Raw genomic sequence first — 23,976 nt, 5'->3', positions numbered from 1 at the left:
TAAGTACTTTTAATTATTTAGCGGATACTTTTTCTGAAAACAAAACATTTTAAAGGACTATTAACCTTAGAATAAACAGTCTAATAATTGGACTGCTCCATCAAAATTTGAATTAGATCTAATCAACATTTTCAAAAAAAAAAACTATTGACTTAATAATTTTTAATAAAAAAGGGAGTCGTCTTTGAAAAACAGAAGATCAAGTTTTTATTGCTTCAATAAGACACTCTAAGTAGGTTAAAAAATCTCAAGAATTTTAAAATATAATCTTTAAGTTAATTTGAAAATTCCAAAAATTTGAATAACTCCATTATTAAAGAAAAATATCGGAGTGAGCATGCTAGGTGAATCCTCTGTATAACATCTATTCATAATCCAAGAAAAATCATAACCAGAATATACAACCGATAACATGATAAGAGAAAATTTTAATGTATATTTAAAAACAAAAAAATTAAGCTTGGTATTAATAGTTAATATACTATAACTGTTATTGCTGTTACATGTTTCAGTAAAATATTTTGTAAAATGATATGATTAAAATATACTATTAAAAATAATAAAAGAATATTTTTTTATTTTTCGCACCAAACAGTTTGATATATTATTGTGTATAAACAATGATAAATTGATAATATTTTTAAATTTTGTTTATTTTTAACTATCCAAAGTCTACGGAACTCTCAAATGTTTCAGAAAAAGTAATTAAACACACTACACGTCACGTATGCACCTATATCTAAATTCTACTGACGATTATGGAAGTGCGCAATTCTCGTACATCTGTTCGTCAACAAAGTAAACATGAACGTCTTAGATAATATTACCTACTAGTGTCATTTTTTTAAAGTTATTTTTCCCGTCACGTTATAATTTTGCAAACGTCAGAAAAGAATAAAACCGTCAACACACTATATAACACCACGAAAGACCAACACGAGACCTATGAATACTCGTATACATACATATACGAGTATATATAATTTGTTCTTTGACTGGAACAAATATCCTACGCAACGCACGTGTGAAAAAAATGTCTCTGTCAGGGACGAGAAAAATTCAAAGAAGAAGTACAACATACATATAAACTTATACATAAATATATATATATATATATATATAACTAGCATGAACCACACCTCAATTTAAGCGTTTGAATAATATAAATGAGCTATAGCAACCCAAATTGTATACGCCTTCGTCGTACATTAGAACATACGCACACACACACATATATATATATATATATATATATATACTTATGCGCATTCATAATATTATGATATACTTTGTTAAGTAACAAGTTCAATTAATTTTTAATCAAATCTTTCCATTTATTGGTCTAATTAAGTATGTTACTAATTTACAAACGATCATTGATTGAAATTGTTATTTGGTTCGTAAATACTAAATATAATACGATTTAATTGAAGAGTACTCTTTGAATGATTTCTTCAGCAGTCACCGATCACTGATAAAAAAAACTACATCATAAATTCAAAAGTAAATTATTAAATCATTGCCGAAGTAACTATTAAAGTTCATTTAATAATTAATCGTTATTATTTTTTTCACATAAGTCAATCACAAAAGTAAATTTAGTTTGAGCTGTTCGAAAACAATTTTTCACTCCAATAGACAATAACCTTCGGTTGATTAACATTTCCTAGAATATATTATTATTGTAGAATATAGACATTGTTATATTTTTTTCCCATACATACTACTGTTTTAACACCACTCGCTCGCAAAACGTAGCACAGTGCATACATAAATATATTATGTAGATGGGAAACTGCCCGAGAAAATTATAATTTTACTGAGGTCTGTTTTTTTCCGGATGACGATCGGTATAAGCGACCGCCGTGCGTATACAACTTTAATACAACGCAAGATTAAAAGTCCTGTGCACAATAATATAACACATTGTACTCGATTAGATGTGTATAAAAGCATAACACAATAAAATTATCGATGAACATGAGTTATAACAACCTGATCAACTATGTATCATTCGGTACTTATAATATTGTGCGACCACCCGTATATGGATGTTTATTGTGGTACCAAACATAACTTTAAAATAACTTTGATTTCTGTATTGGCGTAAAAATGGCTGTATTTTCTCGTATCAATGTGAATTCAAGTAAGTACACAATATCAAAAAAATCACTTTAGTTAAGTATATATACTAATCATTAATAAGTGACATTTTTCACGAGAGAGTGCCTAAAAATATGTTTTACTCTGAGGAATTAAAAATATTTCAGTTTAATAATATAATGTATAATGAACCACAATGGTATTTACCTACGACTATAAATATTATGATATACTGTCATCCAAACGCTCTCACCATCGTTTTCTGAACGAACTCATTGGGTGTACGTCGCATATTATATACCTATGTGTATACCTAAATGCGATTGTCAGTTGTCATACGTGGCTATAATGATAACAATACATCCATAAAATATCATATCGTTTGCGTCGGATAACTCAACATAATATATCAATGGGAGTCGGGAGAGGCAGAAAAAAATAGGTAGGTAACCACGATTGTTGTTGTACACTCAAAAACACCTGAGAAAACAAAAGAAATTCGAAACGTTGCACAAATTGTTATCGGTATATTATTATCATTATTATTATGTACAGACTTTTGGACTTTTTCTGTTGTTTTTTTTTTACCGAGGGACGCTTATATTTGTTTAGGATGAATAGAATTATTCTGCTCGCACGAACACGACACGTTCTGTGATAAATCTAAATATTTAAAATGTATAAATATTCGTTATTATACGCGAATGAGGGCCCGGGGTAAGACTATACATAATACGAATACATTATTATATTAAATATTATTTATTCATGTATACAATAGTGTTTAAAAAACGTTCAGACGAATAAGTATTCATACAACACAATTCCATTGCACAATACCGATTTTGTCGATTAATAATAATATTGATGGAATGCCTACACCGGGCATTTGGTGTGGCAATATTTTTAATTGAAAAATAACTAATTAATCATTTATCATATGGAAACATGTCTTCAAACATATATTGGCACGCATATTTTAACGATATAGTAAACGAGTGGACTACGCATATAATTAAAAAAAAAAATAATAAAAACCAAACATAACATTTTTACTAAACAAATACATATTATTATTATAATTATTATGTTCATGGTCTATATGAAAGACCGCTTTACATTTTGATTAAATTGAATGAATAAAAATAGTTCATTTTTTGCCAATAAAACTCATAAATACGTTAATTTGATGCTTTAATAACGTTATAATATACAAGTATTTAAAACTCATAAGGACATGTTCGTTCCAATTTACATAGAGTTTATGCAAATGTAAATACAATAAATTGTATATTCCACTCGAGAAACTATATTATAAAATGTAAAATTACCAATTTAAAAACGATACGAGCCCGCGTTTTATATAGTGTTATACATAAATACATGTATCGACGTATAGACAGTGCTAGTTGATATTAAAATGATTGCTTCATTGCCTCGAAAACATAATCGTGTATCTAAACAACATTTACAAATATGTACGCATTATAGTGAACGTTATAAATTTATAATAATATATAGGTAAATATAGTTATGCATATTAGTTTCATTCGTCCATTCAGAATATTTTGTCGGGGTTTTTAAGTATTTTACAGAATAAAAATTCTTACGCGTCCATGAATAGTATACCGTGGATTAATAGCTTATATATAAATAGACTGTATAATAAAATTAATAAAATAATCGATATTATACAAATGATGACGGTTATATTAATTGCATCCTAAATATGGCGCATGGACGCTGCAGAACGATTTAAATCAATCCTATTTCAAAATTATATTGCGTTTAGAGAAACAGTTGATATACACACGCGCTCGTCAAGAAACAGAGCTTAAATATTACGTTATATAAGTCATAATGAGTGTGAATTAAAAGTTTATATGTAATTGAGAGCAAAAATACAATCGCCGTAATATTTGATTTGTAATTACTAAATAGCGTTTATCTTGCAGATGTCTTAAAAGAACAGTTGCAGTGTATAACGTACACTGTGTAACAAGAAATCGTTTTGTGATTTTATAGTTGTTAATATAGTATTTTATCACAGTTTTTCACCGTACGTTATGATTAGTCAACGGAATAAAGTCGACTGATGGTATAGCGAACAAGGTTATAACTTAGAGAAACAGTTTACGCTATATTTGCGACAAACACACCCAGTTACAGTAGTTTATTTTCAAATATTTCCTATTCACCGACAATGAAATCGTACAGACACAACAATTTTCGACACTGCCATTGCCATTAACGTTGACGTTTTTTGTACGACGAAGCAGCTTTAATCGATTAATTAAACAACCTAATCTGAATAATAAAATATTAAGAATATATATATATATTTTAATAGAAGATCTATAAAAACCCGTTTGTATGATCTCTCAATAAAATGGCAATCCCACAGTAATAAATTATTTTCAATTTTATATCAATCGTTTGTAACTACTAAATTTGAAATTTCCCTTAGAGCAATTAACGTTACACTACAGGTACATATAAGACCAGAGCAAACGACGCAAGTCGAAAAACATAATCTGTAAGCAATGTCGTATTTAGGATTGAGTTGTCCTGTTTGTAATCAAATTAATTTATTGCTTCCGTATAGTTATAAATGCTTTCGTATCGCTTTTATGTATACACATTTTTGACCTATTTATCTAGACAGTAAGAAGTTAACATAACTATTAGCCAAGAATAAAAACAAAAACAAATTAGCATTTAAAATATAAAAATGATAAAATATAATTTGTTGTTTAATAGGTAAAATTATGGAGCATTAAAATATAATAAATATAAGTCCGAGCAACTGATGCCCGCGGGAAAATTGAGAAAACAACTGGTTTACAAATACCTATTGCAAAACAAATTTAGATGCTATTGTTTATTATCGCTTCACCAACCAACGGATCGTATATAAAATGTATTATCTTACCCTTCAGATAACATTGCATCAGAAGTCCTGAATCTAAAATTGGATATTCGTGATCGATGTTTTTGCAGTGTACCTCGATAATATCTTAAGTGGTGATAAGTCAAGTATTGTGTAATCTATTTATAGAAAAAGTACAAATGCTTCTCATAATATTTGAAAAAATATTGTATTTTATTATATTATTATTATAAATGTGTTCATATTATGTCATTATCGATTTATCTTTATCACTATACATTACATTGTAAATATAATTTTAAGTGCACACCTATCGGCTATCTATAAGCTATAACAGACGTTATTTAGTTATTTTAAAATAATAATAAAAATCAACTTTAATAAGCTATTTTCCATATCATATTTTAATATTGATATTCCATTTTTATACAACAAAAACATATCGTCGAAACAATAATAATTATGTGATATTTAAGCATTTTATAGGACATTTTCTCATCTATTTATAATACAATTATATTATGCTACCGTTGATTGTAAGCTATACTATAATATTTTATTATTGTTGACTTTTATTTGAACATTTTGTAACGGTATAAATATATATACATAAATGTCTGATTATAACGGAGTCACCAGGTGACGGATACATTCTTTTACGGCGCGATAACAAACAATAGTACCCAATTTCGTTCCGAAACATAAATAAACAAAAACCACTATGCACAACAACCCCGACGACGACGACAAAACAATAACAATTATTACGTTATTCACTCGTCGCGCCCAACAAATACGCGCCGTCTGTCTAGCGCAGCATCGAGCGACACAGCGACAGTTGCAGTGGCCACCATGCCGTCGACGGCCGTCACCGCGGCGTTACTGATAACCGCCGTAGCGGCGATGACGGCCGCGGCCGGCAGCGGCGGTGGCCGGACGGTCATGTATCCGAAATACAAGAGCGGCGGGTTGGTGTGCTACAGCGACCGGCGCACGGACGGCGGCGCGTTCTGGACGTACGCCAACGAACGACAGCGCCGGCAGTACGTGTACCACTGTCCGTCCAGCCTGTCCGCGTGGTGCGTGAACGTGGCCACCGGCATGCAGTCGGTCCGCGGGTGTTCCGGTCCGACCGGCGTCAATCGAGCCGGTTGCTTCCACGTGACCAACCCGGAGAAAAACGCTACGTCCAAAGTGTGCCTGTGCAAACGCAACTATTGCAACGCCGCTGGGGGACCGGTCGCGTGGCCGCTGTTCCTTCTAGCGTTGTTTGTGGCCGGGGCAGCGGCAGTCCCACAGTGATCGGCTGAATATATTATATCGCTTTTATCACCGTCGATCCGTACGAGTTCACGGTCGTCGACGACTCTCGCGCGAGTCTATAAATGTCATTGTAAAACATTGTCGTTGTATAAATAGGGTGTTTGACGATGAACAAACCGTTTGTGTCCAGCGATTTATTAAAATATAAGTTATTATTATTATTTTTTATTATTATTATTTAGAATTCTTCTCACTGAACGTCATAACGATATTTTAACCGACAGTATTGTATAATAAGAATGTCTTTTCGAAATAAAAATATATTTGCGTATAACAGTCTCTTGCTACTTCCATATTATACACTATTACAAAGTATACACATCGACGGACTAAAAAATGAAAAATACGATCATGGTGGCATTTAAGGGGAACATTAGAAAGAAAAGGGTATAAGAACAGGAGCTGGTCAAAACGATATTTTATAAGCCAATAATATTATAGTTCTATTACAATCAAATTGAAAGGTTTCTTGGAGGTGTTGACGGTGTTGTAACGTTATATTTAACACTGCAGAACAAGTACAAATACATCGTACAAATGAATCCATAACTGTTTTAATCCTTAAGATTAATTCTTTTTTATCAAAAGGTTAATTATTAATTTAATTAAGTATTTGAAATGATTTTTATTCTACATGCTACTTATTGTTTTAATATATTATATCATTTCAATGACCATTTTAACTGAAGTTAATCATTCAATATATTAACTAATACCAACATCGTATCCAGAGGGGGATGGTAAAGAGGCTATTTATGCATTTATACACTATACATTTTTTAATAAATAAATCAATAATAACTAATAAGTATATACTATATACATAACAGACATTTAAAACTACGTGGTGATTTTCTCATGTAGGCACGGCTTTTTTTTATTGTGTATTCTATATATAAATATTCATATAAATGATAATAAGGTAATGGTAATATTATAATAATATAATTTAATAATAAGCGCAAGTGATGGGTTTAAAAGTTAAAACTAAAACAATATAATATAAAAAGGTTATGGGTAAATCGACCGACAATCAAAATACCGACACAAGACTAGATATACTACTAGACTACCGACTATAGTTTTTGGAACATGATTATGAATTATGATCTTTGTCGGACCTCAACTTATGTCTTCCATCAATTACCCTTTGCATTTATAAAGAACTTTTTTTCACAATTTCAATAAAATAGATCATCATCTCTATTTTTATATTTTACTCTTTAACAACTAAATTTTTTCATCCTTGTTGTGACGGGACAATATTACAATATCCCTCCATTCTACCTATATTATATAAAATATGCACAGATGCTGCGTGTATCTTCGACAACTCAACTAAATTTATACAGTCGGAAAAAGATACCATTTCAATTGAGTGCTCGTTATTGTCGTACGATAACATTTTTCGATTAGATAAAAACATTATACAATGTATCCAGGGCCTAATTAAGGAGTTGGTCGCCAGTAGGCTAGGATTGATTTGGCACCCTAGTATAATTAAAAAAATATTTTGTGGCACCCCCAATTTAACATTCGCCGATTGGCGCCCTAGGCTGTAGCCTACTCAGCCTATTGGTTAATCAGGCCCTGAATGTATCTAGATGACTTATTATTCATTTAATAACCGATTTATTTCTGTAACGTTATAATCCCTGATCATTTTTGTGTAAACCGCATTATTTTTAGTCTTTCCTAGAGACAAGTGTTAATTTTCGAAATTTCTAGCAATATTCACTATTATAATATTTGAGTGCCTTTAAACATATTTAAATATTCATTTTTAATATTAATTATGGATTGATTTTTAAAAAAAGAATATAAATTAAAAGTGAAACTAAATGACTACAATTAACACTACATATATTATTGTCGGTATTTTAGTTATTGGCCGATTGTCTATCTCTCGTATAAAAATGTATACAAGATAAATATTTGTGCAAACACATTTTTAAATATATACTCTCCTCAAATTTTTCGCTCTGGATCAATCTATATTGCCTATTATTCAAAAAATATAATTTTAATTCCTTTATCTGCAGGTTTGCATTCATCAAAAAATGACGCGTTGTCGTCCCGTAGAGAGAACCAACCGAGCAATGATGGCGGCCACGGTTTCATCGATTTAATAATAATGATAATATAATATGTTCGGAAAATATATGCAATATAAAGAATAACTCGCCCATTTGTATATTATAATGTACGCAGCGCGTAGGTATAGATACATCATACATGTCGTATAGTAAGCACACGAGCGCGCACGCGAACACATGCACACGGACGTATATATTGTTATTTATGCATATTTATTGTCATCGTTAAGCGCTATACACGAACGCATATAAATAATAATGATTATTATTAGTGCCATTGAAAACGGGAAAAGCGAGTACCTATTGTATGTCACGGAATAAACTTTGCGAGCCAAATTCAGACAGACAACGCGCGGTTGCAGCACTCACAGCGCCCAAAAACTTTTTCTCGTCAATCAGCTTTACTCTGTACACGTTTTCCACGTTACAGATAGATTTATAAAGAAAAAAAATGTGTAATTTCGTTTTCAGATAAAAGTTCATCTTTGTAAAAAAAAACTCGCAATAACACACTGAGGCTGCGCTCAGCTCCTGTATATAATAATAAATAATAATATTATTTTTTTTATCGTACTTTAAACAAATTAAAAAAAAACCCTTTCACAAGGTATAAGTGTATCATTTTTATATTTTAGTATAATATGCAAATTATATTTATTTCTCATTAAAAGATAACAAGGAGTATTTGGTTATGTAATCTAGGAGTTCTGCGACAAAAACTTTTGAATTCTCGTTGTACACACATAATAGGTTAGCCCGCAATGAGTCAAAACAAAAAAGCCAGTAAACACCATGGCGATAGCTTCACTCGATATATTAATAGGGTCATATTTCAAAAACACTATTTTAGACAATATTATTTTAATATAATATACCTATTTTATACCATAACTGCGCCAATGGACCGGAATGATCGATCGAAATTATAAATATAGTTTGATTGAAAATAATAGTAATAATAATATATAATATTATGTTTCAGACGTCAATTTCTTATGCACGTTTAATACGTACACCACCCCCTTCGAAGTCCATACATACATGCGTTACGGACGGCAACGACGGGCGTAAGTACGACAGTAAACTGTGCATACATATAATAAATATTATATATAATATTGGAGTCGACTGTACACACACACACACACACATACATAAAATAAACCTACATGTGCATGTGACGTGTACACATTAAACATATACCTACTAACTGTGTCGCATTGTAAATAGCCCGTTTGTTCGCGGAGAAACTGCAACGAATAAATGTTTTTCTCGTTCCACGCGGATTTCAGCGGCACGTTTTCGCACGCGTATATTTGTATATACATAAATACAATATGACAGAGTCCGGTAAATGTATACAACACTCACACACACAAACGACAAACCCACTCACATATATACATATATTATACAGTTTCTTGATGTTACTGCCTCCCTCACCTAGTAAATACATTATATAAATGTTATATCAAAATAAACATCATAACGATTGATAATTTCGGACTTCAATTAAAGTCTATCTTAGTAGAAATTAAATTTAACTTAATAGTTAAACATAAAATTAATGAAAAATAACTTATTATTTTGAGTTGATATAAATAGGAATACTCAACAAATTACAATAAATGTGGCTCTTGCACTAAATTTTTAGTGTATATATATATAATACAGAAACAATTAGGATTTCAATTAAATCAATAAAAGAAAAAGTTAATGTATAGAAACATTCTGTGTAATTGCCAATATGCACATAAAAAACACTGCTAGGTCGTATATTCCCCTCTATTTTTTATTTAGTCTTATCATCGATGCGGTCTTCTAGATAATAAAAAATAAAATAAACTGTTACTTTATTTGATTTAATTTCTATGTATGTATTTCCCATATGTCAGGGTGAACTAAAAAATCATCTTTTTTAGAGATACAAAACAACTAAATTTAAAATGTAATTTTATGATTTTACTGTTTTAAATTTAGTTTATAAATTATGTAAAATTGTATTTTTATTTTCATACTTATGAACTATAATATAATATTAATTTTAATTTAATTTGTTTTAACTTATTTATAAGTAATGTATTTTACATTCCATTTCTTATCTTCTCGTTACTAGTTACAAAACTGACAAACTTTTAGTCAACACTCGTCCGTTGACCGTTTTTATGAATATTTTGTCATTTTTATTACATATCACGATTTGTATGGCCTTATATAATATCTTGAATATTTATACATTTTGAAGTGCTATAAAATCCTATACCTAGTTAATAATGGTTATAATATATTTTAATATTTGATCACAAACAACAACGATAAGTAACTGCAATAAAATATTTTTGGGCGTTTACGCAACTGAATATTGTTTTCAAATGATAGATAATATGATATGTAGTTAAAACGTCCTACATAAGAATTCATTATTATATATTATTAGGTATTATATTTTGTTCTTATTATACTGCAATTTTGGTCGATGGCCAATATAACCACAAATATAATACTATTTCGACAATAACATTAAAATTTACAATTTCTTATGTTCAATATGATATATACATAGTTAGAGATGACATACATGAAATACACGAAAAAGATTATATTACAAAGCCATAGTGAAATAAAGATGAAGTATTTAGATGATTGACAAAAAGGGATAATATCGTTATAGACTTATTACTATTATAATATTATATATGTGTACGAGTGTATGGATGTTTGTACGAGCGATGTACGAGGATATCATACAAATAAAATAATTAATCCTGACTAATTTAGACAGTTAATTTAGCTAAATTTATTACGTATTTTTATTTAATTCAGAATAATAATTAAGATTCTTAATTTTAGTATTCATTATGCAACGATAACGAACAGAAATTAATTATATTTCCAAGCAAATAAAAGTTATACATTTATACCGCGTCGCCACCGCTACTATATTATATACTTCTCTCGCGGATTATCATATTATTATTTACTACAGCTATAATAGTTTTAAACACACCTATTTTTTTTATGTTTAGTATAAGACGCATAATAGTTTTCTCGGTAACACCGACGATATATCGGATTCTTAAACATAATGGCAAAAAAATCAATTAACTTTTATCAAAATTTGCATTTTTTTTCATAAAAATTAACCCGGGTAAAATAATTTTGCGTTGTTGATTTCTCAAACAAGTTTTTTTTTAATATGTTCAACATTTTTATTACACGTTCAAAAGTTCTGAGTTCAAAATATACAGTTTTGAGTCTTGGAAAAACCTAATTCAGACCTTGGCCCGAATCCCGATACTCTAAAAACTAAATTGTATTACAGTAATAAATAATAGTAGATATTTTTTCGGTAACATAACACCAAATCAGTTATTTGTTTTATATTTATGATAAACCTACATCCAATGTATTTAATATGAATTTTATTAAAATATTAATGGAATAAAATTAGTAAAAAACCCCACAGTTTTCATGCATCGTTAACTAACTATGATTATTTATTATAATTCAATGATTATATAATACGAGTATACTATCTATGACTGTACGAATTTTATTAATAATATATTTTTAGTCTTCGATCTAATAACATCTAATATCAGTATATAGAATATTTAAATTTTTATAAAAATAATTCCGTATCAATTTTGTCACGCATAAAGCATAAAATAGCCTATTATATAGTATATATATAATATATATGTATATTATATGCTTAGTAAAACCTAATTACGATTTTTCTATAATATATTTTATGATTAGATATGTTTCATTATATCCAAAAAGTTTTATGATATGGGAATATAAAAAATTGTTGTTTGGGGTATGATATAATATAATATATTATTTATGTATTATATTTACCAAAACTTGGCGAACACAAATTAAGCCAATTCAAATTGGTGTTTCGTCTGAAATAGATATTGTTTAAGCCAAGTAAGTGTTAAAAAAATGAATTTTTAAAATAATTATCCAAGCATTATTAGTTTTGTTTGATATTCAACATAAATCACAAATACAAGAAATTATACTCAACAATATTGAATTATTATAAACTACAGAGTTATTTACATAATATGAAACATTTCTAGGAAAACATCAAAATTCCAAACATACGAACAACAACCTATACTTGTGTAATTAATTTTAATTACAAGTTTATTCAATGATTTTGAATTCATATTCTAATTTCAAATGTAAGTAAATACACAGTCAGTCAATGTTATTTACAATGAAAACGTTACGATGACACCAATAACATGTTTTCAACACAAAATTTTTCAGAAAAGAGAATCAGTTAAATCATTGGATATTATTTTACTTAAGCATGTTTTTTTATTATTAAAATTGATTATATCAATTTTAATCGTAACTCACGTTTTACCAAAGTTGGGTAAGTAGGTATCTAATATTAATACAATAGCGATCGTCATTTAAAACATATTATTCTGTTACTTTAGATTAAGTCTATTTTATATTTGAATAACAAAATAGATCTGTCTCTGATAACCCGGGGTGAATATAATGTCGTTGCCCGACTACAAAATAAAACTGTTTAACATATTGAAAAATATTCGCATAAAATTCAATCCATACTTGGTATAAATATTTTAATGAATCGACTTTATAAGGTTCACGGTTTTAATTACAAGTACTATCGACCCTGCAATTGTTCATAAAACATTTATAAAAACTCGAGGACTTTTATATCGGGGCATAGTTAAATTCAAAAATATTTGACAGTTTTTAGTTGAACATTGAAATATAATTCATAGGTATACATGTTATAATGAACACATTGCAATGTATATGTGTATCTTTCGTTGTTATGTTGTTGGGAAACGCACGAAATTACACGCTTGTGGTAAACTATGGGTAAATATGTCAAAAGTATCCACGACTAAATGCACGCTCATAATGGTATTAGTCATTTTCATTAACCTTAACTAGTATTTTCAGTTATTACATTCCGTACCAATATAATATAGATGAATGACAGCTTGTTCGCAATAATTATGTGTATATATGTATAACTAATTGCTTCGTTCGTTGAATAACTTTTGGTCCAAATATGTATATATAATATAATACATTACGTACAAAACCACTTGTATTTAGTTGTTTTTAGCGGTATGTTATAAATTTATGTACGAAAACAAAAATCAATAATTTCATTTTAATTATATTTATGGATACATTATATGCATTAACATATTATTGTAATTCGACAATTTACTTCATTATAAAATAGTCTACATTTAGGTATATCAGAACAACAGTTACGTATATAGACTTCAAGGATACTTGCAATGCAGTGTTTCAAAACAGATAAAAGCGATAACCGATAGTTTAAAAATTTACATTAAAACAGCTTAGTCACCGGTAAAGCTATTTAGAGGCTCCACAGTCAACGAACAACTTGTCCTAAATTTTTTTTCGGGAGCGCTCATTAGCTTCGCACGTATAACCTGATGAATAAGTTGATGGAGGAATTTCAAGCCCATAAGTCATAAATCAAAGTTATGACAGTTGGATGAATATTTTGGTAAAAAATTTTCAAGAAACCGTGTGTAACAAAATGGACAAATAATTTGCACAAGGATAATAACTAAATATAAATTGGATCTCCACTCAATAAGCTTTCTATTTCTATCTCGAAAAATTCAGAACAATTTTACTGTTTGTTAGAATTGACAAATATCAAACAAAATATGTAATCATTTAGAAACCAACGAAAAAACAAAACAATAAGAAAAAAAACCAAAATGATAATATAATCAGAGAATATATTATTAGTATCATCACAAAATATAATATACAATCTATTTGCTGTGTTAGTGTGTTATTAATATTATACAAATTATATATAAATTAATTATACAACTACCTATATTATATTTATTTTTCCAATTTATATAGGTACTATAGGTTTTACAATACGTATGATGGTTATAAAATGATAACACAACAAATAGATTGTATAATATTATTATATTCTGTGATTATTATTTATTATTTATATTATATTGATTATATTATCATTTTGGTTTTTTCCCTTCCGTTTTTTTCCGTATAACAATTAAAATAGTGTTTTACAATTTCCTTTGGAAATGTAACTATAATTTAAATATATTTAATTCTTAATCTTTATTATTCCATGATATTAAATAAAATATCAATTTAGTATATTTAAAATACCTTACTACTCGTATATTTAATAAAAATTATTATACAAATAGTTATACTTTTTAAGGATTATTAATGATTTATATTTTAATTTATAGTTCAAAAATAATAAGCGTATAATAATAATTTGAATGACAATATGGTTACATAAGAATTGCGTGTGTAGTAATAATAAAGGTTAAACTTAACATTAAAATTAAATATATTATGGGTAAGTAAAATGTGTCAAACATATTTAAAGTTTTTTGAACTCGCGCTATTGTCAGCTCAATTAATAAAAATTAATAATCACTAGTTGACTGTATGGATAATTAATTATTCGTTTGTAATATTTTTTTTTAATTTATAAATGTAATAAAACAATAAATGGGAACTCCGAATACAATTCGAGGAAGTATTACGTAAGTATTTGATTAATTATTTCAGAGTAAAGATACTAAGTTTTTTTAGGAAAAATATAATATTTCCCAACGTTTTTTTTTTACCCGGTTAGTAATTATAATAAGTATAGATGAATAGAAAAACAATTAAATTTAAAATTGATTAATTAATATTTTCTTGTAGGCTTTTAGCGGATTAAGTAATATAAAATGCCTATTTAGGTGCATCATTGTTATTACTTATTACTTTATTAGTTATTAGTTTATTACCTATAGGCTATAATTGATAAAATATTAATATAATATTAATAGTAATACATTCTTAATTACAGGATGGGAATTTTTGTACGGTTAAACAATTAATCATAAATCATGATATATTCAAATCCATGATTAGTATTTTATTGTATATATGAAATTGTTTGCTTTATTAGTACATCTTTTTTATTACTAGTTAATATGTTTTACATGTATAGGTACTTATTATACAATTAAATTGTTTAAATTTAAGTATATTATATATAATGTACATATACGGTAAAAAATAAAAAGTTAACAGAAATAGGTTAACAAAAATACACATAAGAAATATTATAGTTTACAACAACGAAATATATTGTATACAAGCACATAGTAAAAAAGACGATCTTTCATTTAAAATGTGTTATTAACCAGTTTTAAACATTTGTTTTGACTGTATAATTTACTGAGATAATATACGGTTGACAATTATTACAATTTTGGATATAGTAAATGCATTCTAACAATATAACGATTAAAATGAATTATTAATGAGGGGATCCAAAAATGTTAGTCAGATTTTTTTACGAATGTAATAACTTTTGTTATTTAAATAAAAGCCCTGCTACATAAATATGCACCATAACTATAATTTATAATTAATTATCTTATTTATACTAAAAATTAGTTGGCGAGAACAACTTTTTGTTTAAATTACTTGTTCACATGCGTGTTGTGGAATAACACAAAGTATTGTAGAATTAGTAACAAAGAGGTAAAAATGTTATGTGCACTATTCGTATCATTTTATTAACACAACTTTTCATACAATGAATGGTAATGATTTATTTAAAACATTCAATAACAAATTATAACCTATACTTATATTTTAAGCATAGTAACGTATATGACGTATAACTCATTAAGGGATTTTATAAAATAAAAAGCGAGAACCTAACTTTAAATATTCTTAAATATATATATACATTATTTGTAAGGTATACGATACTTTTTAGATTTTGTTCATAAAATAATTTTATCTGTTATAATGATTAATGAATATAAAACATTAATGTATAATAAAAACTTACTCGAAACACAAATTTTTAGACACAATGTGCGTGGAGATCTAAATTGTATATTACTATCAGCTAGAACGTGAGCACTAAGGCCATGCTAACTATATATAGTTACTTCTTTATTAATAATGGATGTACAGCTACGATGTGTTTCAATTGAATTCACGATTTTTTCTACATTTATAGAGAAAATGTACTCGTACGTCTAAACGTATTGTCTATCACTCGTTTAACGCCGAGTCAAAACTATTGTGCAAATATATATAAATATATATCTATTATTATATTATAACACTTTTAAACAACCGAAATCGGTCTGTTTAAGTTCATACTAAAACCTTTATATAATTAATGCTTTAAAATTCACTAAAAAAAAAAAAACACTGCCGAAACCTTTGTGTGCGCGCCATGTATACATAAAACAGAGTGCGGTTAGAATATTTTAATTTTTATATTCTAAATAAAGAAAACGTGAACACACACATATACACAGAAGAAAAAAATAAGAAAGAAAAAACCAAATGGATAATGGACTTGTAATAAAAAAAAATGGTGTTTGGGTTGCTTGGTAAATATTTACCTTTCTCGCGGGCTCGTAAAAATATTATGTAAACATTTTCGGACGGAAATGCTTGAAAAATGACTGGGTGGTTTCTCAGGTGCACGGAGTAAAATGTATAAACACATACGCACACAACACACACCTACCGACCTACCTACCTATAATGCACCTATATAACACGGCATTCGAGGTATCGCGCGGCTCATGTTTACCTGTGTGTTCGAGAAGACGTGACCCACAGATTACAATGACACTAATAATAAGAACGAGGCGCCTATTGTTTTTCCACGAGGCGCACAAATCGGAAGTATGTAGTGTCTTACCAACCTACCGTGGTATACGTCCCGCATAAGGTATTCCGTTTAAATTTATATCTGTGTCGTTATTACTGTTATTATTATATTTTTAACGAAACAATGGATTAGTCAAGGTGGTAAGTATAGATGGTGTACAATATAATAATATAATAGCGATGATGAAAATCGTCTCGTCAATCATTTAGAGGTCTCTTCTCGTCGTCGTCGGGACTCCCACCGTCAGACTAATAGAGATAAATCACGTTCAAATAATTACAATCTATACACACGCGCACTCGCGCTCGCGAGCATATACTGTAATACTGTACAGCGGAGTCGGGGGAAAAAAACTCTTGTCCTTTATTATAACACAATTCACTCGCGACCGGTGTATATAGGTATTCATATATATATATATTATTATTATTATTATATTTTTTTTTTTCCACGAACAATATTAATTTCCTGCGCGCCATATGGGTTCCCGGGGCTTTGATTCAATTTACAGCTGGGGCTCGGCAACTATACGGGGGCTCCTCCTCGTGTGGTATAGTTAACCCAATAATATATATAATAATGAGAGCCCAGGGTCATTTACCCCCTCGCGCTGTTGTGCATGTGCGGACGTCAGCAGAAGCCCCACGCGGCGTCCGTTACCGACTGCCACGAAGAACGGACGGGTATGGGAGGGACAGTGGTAATGAGGCGGCGGCGGCGGAGAAATGTATAAAAGGCAACGAGAAGAAATCTTACAAGTAACTCACGTAAAGCGTGTATTCAACGGCGCGGCGTATACGGGTCGTGGGCCGACGGGATAGGGGCAAAGCACACTCGGTTTAGAAATTAGGAAGCCAAACTTTTTTTCGTTTGGATGATTGTTATATATATTTATATATATATAATGCATGTGTGTGTATGTATGTTTGTATAAGACTAGAATAAACCTATACTTCTGTCCGTGAAACTTTACAACGCTCGTCGAATCAAATTGATTATATTGTACAAAATTCCGAGTACACACATATGCTGCAGTGAGCACGCGGTCACGGAAACACGTAAATAAACAGATGTACTTCCCCTTACTCCGAAAACACTAGCTCGCTGTAGAGTACGTTTCCGAGCGAGATTTATGATGAAACGTTCTCGAGGTTAAACTAAGACCTAAGTTATTCGAATTGATTCTGCACCACACCAAGTAATTTAAACAAAGTTGGTCGAATTCGTTTCGAATGGTTTGAACCGATCTCGTGCGCGTACGCGTTTATACTTTATATACATTGTACTTGTGTATATTATTACCTATATGTATACCGACAACTACATTACATACAACGAAGGCGAGTTCGCATCTTAAGTCTAACGTCAGAGAATAAAATCCAGAAGAAACGTTGAATTATTATGGTTTTCTATTTCATTTGACCATTTATGTATAGCCAGCATGCTCGAGTCGTATATGTTTGTGAAGTTTTCTTGCTCGTTTGTATTATAGAACATAATATGGACATATCAGACACTTACTGAAACGGGTCTCCCTTGTTGAGAAGGACCTAAAAACGGTTACGTATAACATATAGGTACCTACGCGTATACGTGTACGTGTGGTCAATTTCGAGGGGGCGTGTATGTGAAAGTCAGCGTTTAATAGGACCCGAACAATGTTATTTCTTTACGAGAGGAAAAAATAAAAATCAATAGGGGTTTGCTTTGTTTCTCGTGTGAACACCACCTTTATATTACATAGTATATATACCCGAAGGGGAAGTCAGTGAAACATGAGAAAGTACCACTTGAGATCTGGTCTAATGCATATTATTTTTCATGTGATGCATCATAATCCGCTGGAAGTCATTATAATTGGCCGGGAGAACATGGTACGTTATACGAGAACCGGCAGTTTGTGAGACAAAGGAACTAGTTTTGTCATCGACAGACAATCGCCATAGGGATACCTATGTGTAGAGAGGCATTATAATATTACATTATATATAGGTCCTTACTCATAAATTCACATACGCTGAGTAAGATAATAAATATATTTAATATTAATAAACGCTTCTACGTTTTTTTCTATATAATATAATAATATACATTGTAAACACCATAATATTGTTTATTTATACATATTTAAATATTTTATTATATAAAGTCGCTAAGTATTTTTTTTTAGTATCGCTTTTCACTTACCTACACACGTGATAGTTCGACAATCACTGCAGGTCTCGATCGATATACAAGTACACTAAGTACAGGTAGGTAGATGTCGGTCTGCAGTATTTATTATTTAGGACGAATATATAATAATATATGGTATATTATTATGGTGTAGGTCTATTGTGTACGTTCGTGTATTTTCTATGGGAAAAATAAAACAAAAAACATAATATTATTATTTATCAATATATTGTATAAAATTATTAAATTTAGCCATATAGCAGTACAGCAATATTATATATATATTTGTGTATATATTGCGCACAGTGTGAATTATATTCGTAACATAATAAATACAAAGTAAAATTTGCAAATCTATGCATTGTTTTACAAACGTCTATAGGTATATAAATAACCTATATTAGATCTAGTTTATTTCATTTAAAACGCTGACATTAAAAACTGTAAAATGTCTTTATTTTAAAAAAAAAATCATATTGTTATAAATATAAGTAAAACATAAAATAAAACATTTTTCGTTGAATAATGTATCATACTAATACATACAATAAATTATTAATTTGTATTAGACCCATAAAAGGACCTATATAATTCGAGAAATAAAATACCTAATAATTAAAACCTAGATTTTTTTTTTATTTTGTACATAATATATATATATATATATATACATAAGTATAGTGTTGTATAAGTAAAAATAATTATTATTATAGTAATATAATACCCTCATTACAAAACATCATTGTACTTTTAATTTCTTTTTCAGACATTACACTGTGAATAAATACATTAAAAATGTAAATTCAGGAAATATAATACGTTTTTAATTATACAACAGTCAACTAGAAGAACAATTAAAATATAATACCAGAATTTATAACTTTGTAAGAACTTATTGAATTTTGTAATAATAAAAATGAATTAATATTGTTTTATTTTTATTTTCTACTATTTTCACAATTTTTTTTATAACTATTTCTGGACTAAAAAGCTCGATTAAATCCATGAAATAATTAATCGTTTCATTTTATAGTAGGATAACCGTAATCTTTTTCGCTCAAAGATTAATGTCGACGCTATACCCGTTTCAGTCGTAAAAATAAAACTTATCCAATTAATTGCACTATTAAAAGTATAGAGCTAATCTCTCTGTTAGCCAAAAAGTCTAATATCAACTGGTTACGTTCGAAATTGGCTCGTTAAAATATAAATATACACACACGCGGGGCCCATCCTGCGTGGGACAGGCTGCGTATATAATATAAAGATAATTATTTGTTGACGACAAGTCGTATACGCGAATGTGTGTGTGTGTGTGTGTGTAAGCGTTTTTAACCACATTAAAAGAGATGAAAGTAATGTTATTTTTGGAGACGGCGCATACATTCTGTGGTTTAGATTTCAACGCGGCCGTAAAGCACTAGCTGTACACGAAACCGTAAGAACAACGGAACAGAAAAAAAACTTTTGATGTTTCGCAGCTCGTAAATATATGTATAATATAATATTATTAGGCATAGCGGACGTAAGCTATTTTCCGGCGATAGTATAGTGTAACGTACACGTTGATATCATCAACATAGGATGATTTTATTTTTATACCTATATTGACATTTGATTATAACTTAAGACTAAATTCTGCGTGATGCATGAGATGCCAAATATGGACTTGATGGCTGTTCTTTATCCGAGATAAAGTACCTATATATTGACCAATTGACCATATCGAATTAAAATCGTTCATTTTTATTTACCATAACAAAAATTGTATTCTGTTTGTTAACACCATACACTTCGTTTTTAGTTAACTAAAACCTAAAAATAGTTATATAGAAAATATAAATTAAGAAATATTAACACTCAAAATATTTTTTATAATACATCACGAATATACTATATAAAATATATAGTATAATATAATATAATATATTATTAGTATTATTAAGCACCTTCATTTACTATAATGTAGGCATACCGTTATTGATAGTTTTGAGTAATTAATTTAATATCTGAACCAGTTAACGTAATATACTTGTATGCAAATTTTGAATACGTAGGTATAATGTTATATTTTAATCAAATTCCATACTCAGTTATTACTTATTATCGTATTGGAAAACACAAAGTTAGGTATAACTTAAATACGGTCAGAGCAGAGGGTTACTACATCATCTACGCACATATACAACACCTCCGCCACAAGTACCTGATTTATTGCGCTTGCTTATAACAGCAGTAGACTGTATTTTATTTATATAAACATATGGTTCTCAAGTATATTATGTTGTATACTTTTTACGATTTATACATAAATAGTAGGTATGAAGATACACGCCAATGTGTATGTTATAATTTAGTCTATGATGGTGTTGGGGTCATGGATTATACATACCTATAAATATTACACGATATAACACATATTAAATTGATATAAATATATAGTAGACATTATAAATGGCATATATATACACATAATGACTTAGCTGAAAGCCGACTCATACGAAGGGACCATTAAAATCATCGATTATATAAACACTATTTACACGACTGTATATATATAGGTACTATAAATCGCACACCGCAATAGAAAATGCGATGCGCCGTGCGCGATAAGAATCGAATGCCGTTATATAAGGCGCAGCGACTACCAGGCACCCACCAACACATCGTAAGTCCGCTTTGTTATCGGAACTTGTTGGAAACTTTAGCGGTTCAATTATAAACAAATTTTATCTACACAGTACACACCATATATAGCTTGAGCACGCACACACATTCGCAACCACTGTATACTTGTTATTATTGGAATCGCCGTAGGCACTATAGTCTATCCTCGTCGGCTGTCGAAGTGTGTGCTGAGGACTGTGCGTATCGCAGTAACAGCTCTAGGATCTAAGGGGGGAGAGGCATTTTTAGAACATAAACAACCTGATAAGAGTGGTTGATTTATCAAAAATAAACTCAATGCGACTCGTGTATATTTACCTAAGCTAAAAATGGTCAAATTTTGTCAAAAACTAACATTTATTTTCATTTATTCATTCGCCGTTTTTATTTTACGTTCTACTCGGTTTTCTTGAGATAAGAGAAAAATTCTATACTGCGAATATGTATACATCTAGGTACAGTAAAATAGTGGTAACCGAATAAAGTAAAAAAAAAACGTATCATTAGAAAACCATATTTGTACCTACACTACTTTGCTCCACACATAATGTAAAATAACCTTTTACATAAACCATCATCAAACTGTTTAATACGAACATCTACAAAAACATTTTTGAGATAAAATAAATATAATATGTATACAATGTGGCAGTGAACTACATCATTTTTAAAATACCACTCCGATGTAGGTATTTAGGAAAACCACGCGTAATGACGATTTCGATATCGTCGTTCGTAAACTTTTATATAATACTACTTATTCATATAAGTATAATATTGTACAAGCTATAGTGTATAATAGTATATATAGTCTCATATTATACACCATCACACACGTCTAGATCATTCAGACGATCATACCGAACATTACAGACCATCACCGAATGATCCTCACACTTGATTTTAGCACGTCGTGTTTTGTAAACGGTCAGTATTATACTTCGTTTTGGTTCATATAATACGATGAATGCCCGCAACTATATTATAATATTATTAAACTCATATATATATATATATCATGCATGATTGGATGTTGCATTGTCACTTTTATTGTTATTAGTATTTTTTTTTTTTTACATATCCCTTTTACCACTTGACAAATGGTGCGTACGCACATAAGAAATAAATAAATGAAAACAGGACAATATAAATATTAATAATAATATATTATGTATACTAGCTACTACCGAGTTCTATCACAGCGTTATGACCATGTATAACGTCGTAACATTTCGGAACGCTGAGTCAATTTAAATGGCTTTTATGAAACGATACAGACTAATGGTCTGAAATGATAGGATAAATAAATACATGCGCGACTCGTTTTATACAGAAGTTTCCGATATATATATTTGAATAGGGAATAAATGTTTGGGTCGACTATCTATCTCTATATGTCTGTCTGTTTGCGATTATACAGCATCTAATATATACTATACAAGTCGAAGAAATATTAATATATGAGTCGCATTCGGATTTATTTGGCGAAATTTTTACCATACATAAAACCACACTCCGATATTTGAATACGCCACACAGCAATACCATTCAATGTATACGCGAGAGTGTATATGTATATACTATATATAATAATATATATATGTTTACATTAATATCGAAATATCGGGGAGAAGTCGGATTTCACAATTCAATAATGTATTTTACATAATATTATAACACACGTACGGTTAACGAGTAATCAAATATTCACCAATTCTATTGTACACTATTATACGTACACGAATATAATATGCATACCACCAATATACGCGTGTATTATAGGTGGTGTGCACTATATTATAATATTATATAGGTACACGCTTGACATGATAAAAACGTAATATTATTTCAGAATACTATCTATATGAGTGTATGTAATATAATTTCAAAATATAAGCACGCGACAAAAAAATAATAAAAACAAGAAGAATAATATAAAATATGTGACAATATTTCTGTACACTCGATTTGTATATACGTGT

At 29.4% G+C, this 23,976-nt stretch overlaps 1 protein-coding gene across 2 annotated transcripts in view; it reads right to left on the bottom strand.

Annotated features, from left to right (window-relative positions):
- Positions 1-23,976, bottom strand: part of LOC132919612 (protein UXT homolog) — a 64,726-nt gene that overhangs the window by 26,971 nt on the left and 13,779 nt on the right. Inside the window, exon 2 of one of the 2 annotated variants that reach the window (XM_060981349.1) lies at positions 19,344-19,507. The gene's annotated coding sequence lies outside the window, so the exon portion shown is untranslated. Of the gene's footprint in view, positions 1-19,339; positions 19,508-23,976 lie in introns of both variants that reach the window. The other variant, XM_060981341.1, reaches the window with a different exon arrangement.

The sequence above is a fragment of the Rhopalosiphum padi genome, chromosome 1, assembly GCF_020882245.1.
Source record: "Rhopalosiphum padi isolate XX-2018 chromosome 1, ASM2088224v1, whole genome shotgun sequence".
Taxonomy (NCBI): domain Eukaryota; kingdom Metazoa; phylum Arthropoda; class Insecta; order Hemiptera; family Aphididae; genus Rhopalosiphum; species Rhopalosiphum padi.
Note: the sequence above shows the minus strand (reverse complement) of the source record. Positions and strands in the feature narration are given on the sequence as shown.